This window comes from Muntiacus reevesi, chromosome 7, assembly GCF_963930625.1.
Source record: "Muntiacus reevesi chromosome 7, mMunRee1.1, whole genome shotgun sequence".
Taxonomy (NCBI): domain Eukaryota; kingdom Metazoa; phylum Chordata; class Mammalia; order Artiodactyla; family Cervidae; genus Muntiacus; species Muntiacus reevesi.
The window spans coordinates 78,839,454-78,852,072 of NC_089255.1; the positions used below are offsets into that span (position 1 = coordinate 78,839,454).

Sequence of the window (12,619 nt, forward strand, 5' to 3'; positions counted from 1 at the left end):
ATGTCTTGTTCATGTCTGTAGTACCAGATCCTATCACCTAGTACATATTTTATAAATGTTATACAAGTCTTAAGTTCTTGCTTTCAAGTATGGAATGGATGCTGAGTAATTAAAACTGCTCACAAAATCTGGGAAAGCCAGAGAACCAACCAGAGTAACAATGAAGCTAGAGCAAACTTAGGTCCACAAATGGTCTGAGGCAGACCAGGCCACTGTTGCTGATGGGCCCATGAACTGCACTTGTATTACGGATACCAATAAAGCCACATTCTAGAGCCGCTCCTGGGGAAGTAGGGCTATTGCTACTGCTGAACAGGAAGACCAAAAGGAAGAGGGATGGCAGTAGAGAAGAGCAGGGAAAGCTGAGGAAGAGAGTGCAGGAATGGACATGGTAAATTTTGGAGAAACCTGATCTTGTGAAAGAATTGATAAGGGAATTTAGTCTTTTTTCACTCTTTCAAAAATGTCATCACCCTCCAAGCCATTTAAATTCCACTGCTGTTCAAAAGGATTTCTTCAGTAGCTCCTATGTGGTCCACATGTCCCAACAGTTTCTATGAAAATGACTTTCAAGTAGAACAAGAAACTTGTTAATAAAAAGGATTATATTTCTCATCCACTTACATAGATAGGATTTTTATAGTAAGAATGCTTCTTCAGGAATGCTTCTTCCAGGAATATCATCTGGTTCTCAGTCATCCTGTCCACAAGTATATCAGATCCAAAACCAAGGAGTAACTCTGTAGAGGACTGGGATAATCTGTCTGTGTCACAAAAGACTTTGTTTTAAAATACACTTTGATATCAATATATACCAAAAGATTTCTATGCGACAGGAAATGAAGGACTATCCAGAATCCAAGTGACTGTTTCATCTTATTTCTTATATGTAGGGTCCCTAAGCAGTTTGTCATCTTTCCACTTTAGAGTCTTCCTCTCTTTGATAAGAGTAAGTACTTGGATGGGATGAAGGTATTCCATATTGACCAGAACTAGAAGTCCTCTACCTACATTTTTGAAGGGATGGGTATTAGCCTAATATGTAGATGTATCATAAGTTATAAACATCAGTGCTTTTTTTTGCATACAGGTTATCTATTTTTCTTTTCTTCAAAATTACAGATAATATCATAAAGAACATCTATTACTTTGCAGAGGTCCAAATGTTAGGTCAAAAGGGATATTCATTTAAATTTTGATAAATTTATTGAATTCAGATTAAGTTAATTCATAACAGTGAATGAGCATCTGTTTCTGTACATTTTCACTAACTTTGTTCTCTTCAGTTCAGTTCAGTTGCTCAGTTTTTTCCAGCTCTTTGCGACCGCATGAACTGCAGCATGACAGACTTCCCTGACCAACACCAACTCCTGGAGCTTGCTCAAACTTATGTCCGTTGAGTCAGTGATGCCATCCAACCATCTCATCCTCTGTCATGCCCTTCTTCTCCTGCCTTCAATCTTTCCCAGCATCAGGGTCTTTTCCAGTGAGTCAGCTCTTTGCATCAGGTGACCAAAGTATTGAAGCTTCAGTTTCATCATCAGTCCTTACAATGATTACTCAGGATTGATTTCCTTTAGGATTGACTCATTTTGATCTCCTTGCAGTCCAGGGTACTCTCAAGAGTTTTCTCCAACACCACAGTTCAAAAGCTTTAGTGCTTCGGTGCTCAGCTTTCTTTATGGTCCAACTCTCATATTCATACATGACTACTGGAAAAACTACAGCTTTGACTATACCAACCTTTGCTGGCAAAGTAATGTCTCTGCTTTTCAATAGGCTGTCTAGGTCAGTCATAGCATTTCTTCCAAGGGGCAAGCATCTTTTAATTTCACAGCTGCAGTCACCATCTGCAGTGATTTTGGAGCCCAAGAAAACACAGTTTGTCACTATTTCCATTCTTTCCCCATCTATTTGCCATGAAGTGATGGGACCAGATGTCATGATCTTAGTTTTCTGAACGTTGAGTTTTAAGCCAGCTTTTCACTCTCCTCTTTCACTTTCATCTAGAGGCTTCTGAGTTCCTCTTCACTTTCTGCTCTAAGGGTGGTGTCATCTGCATATCTGAGGTTGTTGATATTTCTCCTAGCAATCTTGATTCCAGCTTGTGCTTCATCCAACCCAGTATTTCACATGATGTACTCTGCATGTAAGTTAAATAAGCAGGGTGATAATATACAGCCTTGATGTACTTCTTTCTCAATTGGGAAACAGTCTGTTGTTCCATGTCCAGTTCTACCTGTTGCCTCTTGACCTGCATTTCTCAGGAGGCAGGTATGGTGGTATGATATTCCCATCTCTTTCAGAATTTTCCACAGTTTGTTGTGATCTACACAGTCAAAAGGCTTTAGCATAGTCAACGAAGCAGAAGTAGATGTTTTTCTGGAATTCTCTTGCTTCTTTTATGATCCAACTGATGTTGGCAGAGATCTGGTTCCTCTGCTTTTTCTAAATCCAGCTTGAACATCTGGACATTCTCGGTTCATGTTCTTTTGAAGCCTAGCTTGGAGAATTTTGAGCATTAGTTTGGTAGCATGTGACATGACTGCAATTGTGTGATAGTTTGAACATTCTTTGGCATTGCCTTTCTTTGGGATGAAAGAAAACTGATCTTTTCCAATCCTGTGGCCACTGCTGAGTTTTCCAAATTTGCTGGCATGTTGAGTGCAGCACTTTCACAGCATCATCTTTTAGGATTTGAAATAACTCAGCTGAAATTCTATCACCTCCACTAGCTTTGTTTGTAGTGATCCTTCCTAAGGCCCACTTGACTTTGCAATCCAGGATGTCTGATTCTAGGTGAGTGATCACACCATCATGGTTATCTGGGTTATTAAGATCTTTTTTTGTATAGTTCTTCTGTGTACTCTTGCCACCTCTTCATAATATCTTATGCTTCTGTGGTTAGGTCCATACCATTTCTGTCCTTTATTGTGCCTATCTTTGCATGAAATGTTCCCTTGGTATCTCTAGTTTCTTGAAGAGATCTCTAGTTTTTCCCATTGTATTGTTTTCCTCTATTTCTTTGCATTGATCACTGAGGAAGGCTTTCTTATCTCTCCTTGATATTCTTTGGAACTCTGCATTCAGATGGGTATATCTTTCCTGTTCTCCTTTGCCTTTGCCTTTCACGTCTCTTCTTTTCTCAGCAATTTGTAAGGCCGTCTCAGACAACCATTTTGCATTTCTTTTTCTGGAGGATGGTTTTGATCACTGCCTCCTGTACAGTGTTACAAACCTCCATCCATAGTTCTTCAGGCACTCTGTCTGCCAGATCTAACCCCTTGAATCTATTTGTCAATTCCACTGTATAATTGTAGGGATTTGATTTAGACCATACCTTAATGGTCTGGTGGTTTTCCCTACTCTCTTCAATTTAAGCCTGAATTTGGCAATAAGGAGTTCATGATATGAGCCACAGTTAGCTCCCAGTCTTTTTTGCTGACTGTATAGAGCTTCTCCACCTTTGGCTGCAAAGAATATAATCCGTCTGATTTTGGTTGACCATCTGGTGATGTCCACGTGTAGAGTCATCTCTTGTGTTGTTGGAAGAGGGTGTTTGCTATGACCAGTGTGTTCTCTTGGCAAAACTCTACTAACCTTTGCCCTGCTTCATTCTGTACTCCAAGGCCAAACTTGCCTGTTACTCCATGTGTTTCTTGACTTCCTACTTTTGCATTCCAGTCCCCTATGATGAGGAGAAGGCAATGGCACCCCACTCCAGTACTCTTGCCTGAAAAATCCCATGGATGGAGGAGCCTGGTAGGCTACAGTTCATGGGGTCGCTGGGAGTCGGACACGACTGAGCAACTTCACTTTCACTTTTCACTTTCATGCATTGGAGAAGGAAATGGCAACCCACTCCAGTGTTCTTGCCTGGAGAATCCCAGGGATGAGGGAGCCTGGTGGGCTGCCATCTATGGGGTCGCACAGAGTCGAACACGACTGAAGTGACTTAGCAGCCCCTATGATGAAAAGACTCAACTTCAGCTTCTTCGACATTACTTATTGGGGCATAGACTTGGATTACTGTGATATTGAATGGTTTACCTTGGAAATGAACAGATATCATTCTGTCATTTTTGAGATTGCTTCCAAGTACTGCATTTCAGGCTCCTTTGCTGACTATGAGGACTACTCCATTTCTTCTAAGGGATTCTTGCCCACAGTAGTAGATATAATGGTCATCTGAGTTAAATTCACCCATTCCAGTCCATTTTAGTTCACTGATTCCTAAGATGTCAATGTTTACTCTTGTCATCTCCTATTTGACCACTTCTAATTTACCTTGATTCATGGACCTAATATTCCAGGTTTCTGTGCAGTATTGTTCTTTATAGCATTGGAATTTACTTCCATCACCAGTGACATCTACAATTCGGCTTTGTATTTGCTTTGGCTCAGCCTCTTCATTCTTTCTGGATCTATATCTCCACTCTTCCCCAGTAGCTTGTTGGGCACCTACTGACTTGGGGAGTTCATCTTTCAGTGTCATATTTTTTTGCTTTTTCATACTGCCCACTAACTTTGTGGGTGATCATAATGTTTTAATCTTTATAGCTGGCTACAGAATACTATTTAAGATCTCATTGAGGGACTTTCCTGTTGATCCAGTGGCTAAGACTCCACACTCCCAATGCAGGAAGCTGGGGTTTGATCCCAGGTCAGGTAACTAGATCCCACATGCCACAAAGAGTTTGCATGCCACAACTAAAGACCTGGCACAGCAGAAAAAAAAAAAAAAAGGAGAGATCTCACTGATTCATGTTTCTTTGGATGCTATTCGGTTGAAAAAAATTTAAATGTTAAGTGGTAACTTGTAGACGTCAGCAAATTTGGAAAACTCAGCAGTGGCCACAGGACTGGAAAAGGTCAGTTTTCATTCCAATCCCAAAGAAAGGCAATGCCAAAGAATGCTCAAAGTACTGCACAATTGCACTTATCTCACATGCTAGTAAAGTAATGCTCAAAATTCTCCAAGCCAGGCTTCAGCAATACGTGAACCGTGAACTTCCAGGTGTTCATGCTGGTTTTAGAAAAGGCAGAGGAACCAGAGATCAAATTGCCAACATCTACTGGATCATTGAAAAAGCAAGAGAGTTTCAGAAAAACATCTAGTTTTGCTTTATTGACTACACCAAAGCCTTTGACTGTGTGGATCACAATAAACTCTGGAAAATTCTAAAAGAGATGGGAATACAATACCACCTGACCTGCCTCTTGAGAAACCTGTATGCAGATCAGGAAGAAACAGTTAGAATTGGACATGGACCAACAGACTGGTTCCAAATAAGAAAAGGAGTACGTCAAGGCTGTATATTGTCACCCTGTTTATTTAACTTATATGCAGAGTACATCGTGAGAAACGCTGGGCTGGAAGAAGCACAAGCTGGAATCAAGATTGTGGGGAGAAATATCAATAACCTCTGATATGCAGATGACACCACCCTTATGGCAGAAAGTGAGGAATAACTAAAGAGACTCTTGATGAAAGTGAAAGAGGAGAGTGAAAATGTTGGCTTAAAGCTCAGCATTCAGAAAACTAAGATCATGGCATCTGGTCCCATTACTTCATGGCAAATAGATGGGGAAAGTGTCTGACTTTATTTTTCTGGGCTCCAAAATCGCTGCAGATGGTGATTGAAGCCATGAAATTAAAAGACACTTACTCCTTGGAAGGAAAGTTATGACCAACCTAGATAGCATTTTAAAAAGCAGCGACATTACTTTGATAACAAAGGTCTGTCTAGTCAAGGCTATGGTTTTTCCAGTGGTTATGTATGGATGTGAGAGTTGGACTATAAAGAAAGCTGAGCATCAAAGAATTGATGCTTTTGAACTGTGATGTTGGAGAAGACTCTTGAAAGTCCCTTGGACTGCAAGGAGATCCAGCCAGTTCACCCTAAAGGAGATCAATCCTGGATGTTCACTGGAAAGACTGATGCTGAAGCTGAAGCTCCAACACTTTGGCCACCTGATGTGGAGAGCTGACTCATTTGAAAAGACCCTGATGCTGGGAAAGATTGAGGGCAGGAGGAAAAGGAGATGATAGAGGATGAGTTGGTTGGATGGCATCACCGACGCAATGACATAGGTTTTGGTGGACTCTGGGAATTGGTGATAGACAGGGAGGCCTGGCATGCTGCGGTTCATGAGGTCGCAAAGAGTCAGACATGACTGAATGACTAAACTGAACTATAGATGGTTCTACATGTATGATGTTAAATACTTAACATCAGTAAGTATTTCAGTGAATTGATACATATCAATTGTGTGTCATTTACTGTTCAAACATATTTAAGAGGCCTTTTTGTTGTTTTTGTTACAGAAATTAACCCATTTATTATAGGCTAGCAACATTATCAACTGGTGGTGCTTCAGCTGGTCCTTCAGTCCCTTCAGTCTTCTGATGGCAGACTTTACTGTGACAGCAGAAGTGGTGTGGTAGGTCCAGGCACCACCAGCTACAGTTTTCATGCAGGAACCACAGTGCCAAATATCCACAGCTCATCTCTTCATCTTGGTTTTGCCACAGAAGGAGCAGGTATACTTGGCGTGCTGGCTGACTTCAATTTTCTTCACCATTTTCCTGAGGGAGGCACCTTAACTGGCCCTGTATTTGCCCACAATTCCAGTCTTCTTCGTGCGTTTCACCGTGATAATGCAATCTAGATCCGAGCCCATGAGCTAAGAAGCCTTACTTCTTAATGCAAGATTACAATGATGATGATCATTATTTGTGAGATATTTCTACCTTTTCCCTATCCTATTGGTGGTGTGCTCAGAATTGGTGGTATGCTTAGACTTCTCCAAAATAATAAAAATATTCTTGTGGAAAAATAATTCCTCTTCTCACCCCCTACCCCCCTGCCCAGAGATGTCCACATTCTAGTCACTGGAAACTGTGAATATGTTTTCTTATGCAGCAAAAAGGAATCAAGAGATGGAATTTAGATAGTAAACAGCTGTTCTTCAAATAGGAAAATTATCCTTGGTGATCTAGTGGCCCTAGTGTGCCGGGAGCCAGCTCACGGGATCCCACCCATGATAAGGTCATGAGGAGAAAACCCGACAGGCAAGGGGGATCAGGTTTTCAGGGATTCTGAAAAGCTGCCCCCCGGCGCTCACCTTAAAGATGATATCTGTCTTTCTGATGCTTGCTGCAATAGACTACTCCCTAATTTCTGTGACACAGGCAGAAGGCCTTCCCTGATCTCTTTCCAAATAAGAATCAATTTAGAACTTTAATCAATAAGTTTCCCAGGTGGTGGCATTTTATGAGATTATCCAGGGTGAAAGGAGTGTTTTAATTTAAACTCCTTTGCTGGTATTTTAGTTTGTTTGGTAAATGCGTCTATGCCCTTGGTACTAATATGCATGACTGCTCGTAATATCCTAATCAAAAAACAGCATAAAGATCCTGATCATATAAAGGCCCTAATAGACATAGAGCCCTTCAGGGAGTGAGGAAGCCCTATTAAAAAATGCAAGAAAAATTATTCTAAAAGTGGCTACTGGGTTAACATTTGCTTGCTGTGTTTTTGCTCTTAATGTGCTAAGGTTGTGCTATGGAAACCATTGTTAATATAGTTAAAGATCTAGAAAAATAAGAGCTTAGTGCTAGTGTGGTAACAATGGTTGTTAATTGTCAGCCAGGAGTGCTAGGCAGAGGCTGCCTCACTGAAGCCGCAGAGTCTGTGTGGGGTAAACCTCTTAGATAAACTCAACTGACAACTTCTGCAGAAGAATTGACTTTTATGTTAACGAGGTTATATTTCTACTATGTTGTGACATGCTGTACTGTTGCCCTATGAGACTATAACTTTTCTGTTAAGATCATCGCAAAAACGGAAAATAGGTTTACATTCACCTGACTTGCATAAAATGTTAATAGGCCCCAAGGCCAGAAGATAATGTGCAAAGATTTGTTATAGAAATAGAATGCAGGAAACATCCTGTTCTTCCTAAAGGACAAACTGATGTAATGTTAAACTATCTTCCCCTCAGAAATGTATTAACTTAGGGTATAAAAGCTACAGTAAAAAATAAAGCATTGCCAGACTCTGCTGCACACCCCCAGTCTGGTCTCCCTCTCTCTCTCTCTCTCTCTCTCTCTCTCTCTCTCTCACTGACGCCATTCATCCTGAGGGTACCCCTGGATCCTGCCGAGGCTGGACCCCGCCACTAGTTTAATCACTCAGGTCTTTAAAAGTGGAAAGCGGCGGCAGAAGAAAAGGTCAGAGTGATGCAACAAGATGTGAGAGGGGCTTAACTTCCATGGTTGGCTTTGCAGGTAGAGGAAGTGGCCAAAAGCCTATGAAAGTGAGTGGCCTCCAGAAGCCAGAGAAGGCAAGGAGAGAGAGTCTCTATTAGGGCCTGCAGAAAGGAATACAGCCCTGACAACACCCTGATTTTAGCCCAGTGAGACCCACATCAGACTCAGACCTCCAGAACTGTGAAATTAAAAAAAAAAAAAAAAAAAAAGCCACCAAGGTTGTGGTAATTTGTTACCCCAACAATAGAAAACCATTGTCGATGGTTAAATAGTGCACAGATATTACCAAAAGGTATAGAAATGGGACACAGGGTTTGGGAAGCACTGTATGCTGCAAGAATGCTGAGGGATACATGTGAGTCTAGAGTTATATGTAATTACCTGTGGAAAGCAGGGTTACCTTGGAGGTAGACAGAATTAGGAGCGGCACTCTTTGACTGAAACCGTCTAGTAATCCAACTACATTATAGCAAACTGGAGTTAACTAGAGTATGAGGCACCTTCTTTCTCTGGTCCTGGGCTGCATTAAGAGAACACCCACCCCAGTAATTCCAAAGTCTTTGGGTTATATTCAAAATTGCATTTGGTTACCTACTAATATAAACTCGAGGAAGCAGTACGAATGTTCCTTCAATAGCAAAAGGCAACATGAAGACAGCAATAAAAAATAAACAATAAACGTTATTAGTTGAAGTTCAGGAAAAAGGGCACTAGTGTACTGACAAATCTGCTTAAGAATTCTAGCAAAAACCCAGTAAACCAAGATCCATGTAGCATCTAAATTTTAGGGACGATACCTCATTCTCTATTTTTTGATTAGCAATAAAACCTGAGAAGCCAAACCATTCTCTTCTTTATAAAAGCCCACCTACTAAGGTGAGGAACTGCGTAGACCTGCCATTTTGCCTGCAGCAGTTACCTGATCTAAGAGTATGTTTTTGTGTAAAGTAGTCATGTGTGCTATTACGAAATACTGAGGAGAGGAGATGGAAGAGACACTCATGGGGGGGAAACCTTGAAAAAGAACAGAAAAAAAGTTGAAACTAATTTACTAATATTGTTGTTCTTTGGGGGAGAAAAACTATTTCTCTTTGTGTATATACATATACACACACCAATATATACATATATCTGACAGATAATATTTTCCAACGATATCTCCCAACCCACATTTTCTTATGCTAGGTGATCTTGCCATTCTGCCATTAAGAGACAGAATCTTGTGACAGCAGCAGCAGTCAGAATGACACAGTTTCTTCCCTTCATTATGCAACCAGTATAACGGCCACAACTCGACAGAGGTGCTTCTACCAAACATACGAGGATGCCAAAGAATTCCACGTACCTGTCCACCTAAAGGTGGGTGGACTGGGACAGACAAGAGGAGGTGAGACCAGGGGAGTAGTGGAGGTGGTACCTACAGCCCAGGCTCTCCAGAGAGTGCAGCAATGGCAGGGGAGGTGGTGCGTACAACTCTAGCCTCCAGGCACAGGTACACGTGCACCTGTGGCCACAGGAAACCAGGCAGCCTTGGCAGTGGGGCCTGAGACGCTGACCATCCAGCCACTGAGGTGCACATGACTCCAGAGCCTTTCCTCCAACCCCACAGCAGCAGAGCCCATGAAGCTTAAAACACGGAACACAGCAGAGGCTCCCATGCATGCTGGCTCTCATCTCTCCAGGCCTCCAGCCTCCCTCTCTCCCTGCAGCAGCAGAACCCAACACTCAGAAGATCCTACACACGACAGAAAAGTCCACCATCCTGTGGGCTGTCCCAGGCAGAAACTCCAGTAATACTGGCAATACCAAGGCACCACTGACCCTAGAGGCACAAGAGGCCGTAACAAGGCCTCAGGGTGAGACCTCTGACAGAGGTAGTGAAGGGTGTAAATTGGCAACACTCAGCTCTGGCCAGAGGCAGCTCAAGCAAGAGAAACCAAAACCTTGTGCTATATATATAGTGCCACCTACTAGAAAACAGACTTTGTTTTCTTGGGCTCCAAAATCAATGCAGATGGTGACTGCAGCCATGAAATTAAAAGACGTTTGCTCCTTGGAAGAAAAGCTAAGACCAACCTAGACCAACCAACAAAGGTCCACATAGTCAAAGCTATGGTTTTTTCCAGTAGTCATGTATGGATGTGAGAGTTGGACTATAAAGAAAGGTGAGCACCGAAGAATTGATGCTTTTGAACTGTGGTGTTGGAGAAGACTCTTCAGAGTCTCTTACACTGCAAAGAGATCAAACCAGTCATTCCTAAATGAAATCAGTCCTGAATATTCACTGGATGGACTGATGCTGAAACTCCAATACTTTGGCCACCTGATGTGAAGAACTGACTCATTGGAAAAGACCCCGATGCTGGGAAAGATTGAATGCAGAAGGAGAAGGGGACAGCAGAGGATGAGATGGTTGGATGGCATCACCAACTTGATGGACATGAGTTTGAGCAAGCTCTGAGAGATGGTGAAGGACAGGGAAGTCTGGAGTGTTGCAGTCCATGGGGTTGCAGAGAGTCAGACATGACTGAGCGACTGAACTGATACTAGAAGAAATCTTGCCCTAAAAATTGAGGGGGCTCTTGTTGCATATGTGTCTGTGTGCTAAGTCGCTTCAGTCATATCCAACTCTTTGTGACCCTATGGACTGTGGCCTGCCATGCTTCTCTGTCCATGGGATTCTCTAGGCAAGAATATTGGAGTGTTTTGCCATTTCTTCTTCCAGGGGATCTTCCCAAATCCATGGGGTTGCAAAGAGTCGTCAGGACTGAGTGACTGAACAATAACAGCAGCAATGGGAAAACAGAATAAAATCCTTTAATTTCTAATGAATTGAATCATTAGAATCAAGTAGAAGGGTATTTGTTACTTGAAATGCATCAGTGGATGAACAACTTATCAAGCACTACAAATACCCACAGTAACACTGTTCCACAGAGAGAAAATGATAGTTCTCCAGAAACCAAACTTAAAATCATGAAATACTGCAATCTAACTGATTGTTGTTGTTCTTTTTAGTTGCTTAGTCATGGCCAACTCTTTTGTGATGCCATGGACTGTAGTCCAACAGACTCCTTTCTGCATGGGATTTCCCAAGTAAGAATACTGGAGCGTGTTACTATTTCCTTCTCCAGGGGATCTTCACAATCCAGGGATTAAACCTGTCTCCTGCATTGGAAGGCAGATTCTTTAATAATGAACCACCAATCTAATTGATGAAGAATTCAAAATAGCTGTCACGAAGAAACTCAATGAGGTACAAGAAAACTCAGAAACCCAGTTCAATCAGCTCAGCAATAAAATTAATGAACAGAATACTTTAACAAGGATAGTGAAACTCTAAAAATGAACCAAATATAAATTTGGCAGGTGAAGAACTCAGTATATAAGATGAAGAATGCATTAGTAATCACTGGAAACAGAGCAAATCATATGGAAGAGCATCTATTTGTCACTTCCACTGTATAATCACAAGGAATTTGATTTAGGTCATACCTGAATGGCCAACTGGTTTTCTGTATTTCTTCAATTTAAGCCTGAGTTTTGCAATAAAGAGTTCATGATCTGAGCCACAGTCAGTTCTTTGTCTTGTTTCTGCTAACTGACTAGAGCTTCTCCATCTTTGGCTGCAAAGAATATAATTAATCTGATTTTGGTGTTGACCATCTGGTGATGTCCATGTATAGAGTCACCTCTTGTGTTTTTGGAAGAGGATGTTTGCTATGACCAGTGTGTTCTCTTGGCAAAACTCTGTTAGCCTTTTCCCTGCTTCATTTTGTACTCCAAGGCCAAACTTGCCTGTTACTCCAGGTAACTGTTGATTTCCTACTTTTGCATTCCAGTTCCCCCATGATGAAAAGGACACCTTCTTTGGTGTTAGCTCTAGAAGGTCATGTAGGTCTTCATAGAACTTGTCAATTTAAGCTTTATTCAGCATTATTGCTTGGGGCATAGACGTGGGTTAGAGTGATCCTGAATGGTAATTAGCCGACATCATTCTGTCCTTTTTGAGACTGCACTCAAGTACTGCATTTCAGACTCTTCTGTTCACTCTGAGGGCTACTACATTTCTTCTAAGGGATTCTTTCCCACAGTAGTAGATATAACGGTCATCTGAATTAAATTTGCCCATTTCCATTCATTTTAGTTCACTGATTCCTAAGATGTCAATGTTCACTCTTGCCATCTCCTGTTTGACCACTTCCAATTTACCCTGATTCATGGACCTGACATTCCAGATTCCTATGCAGTATTGTTCTTTACAATCACTCAATGAATCGGCACATGAATTAATCCTTTCCATCTCTTTTTCTGCTGGAATTTGTCCAAAGAAGAAACCCCCTG

At 41.6% G+C, this 12,619-nt stretch overlaps 1 pseudogene; it reads right to left on the bottom strand.

Moving 5' to 3' along the window:
* Positions 1-6,297: 6,297 nt before the first annotated feature.
* On the bottom strand, positions 6,298-6,771 carry LOC136172651 (large ribosomal subunit protein eL43-like; annotated as a pseudogene).
* Positions 6,772-12,619: the final 5,848 nt, after the last annotated feature.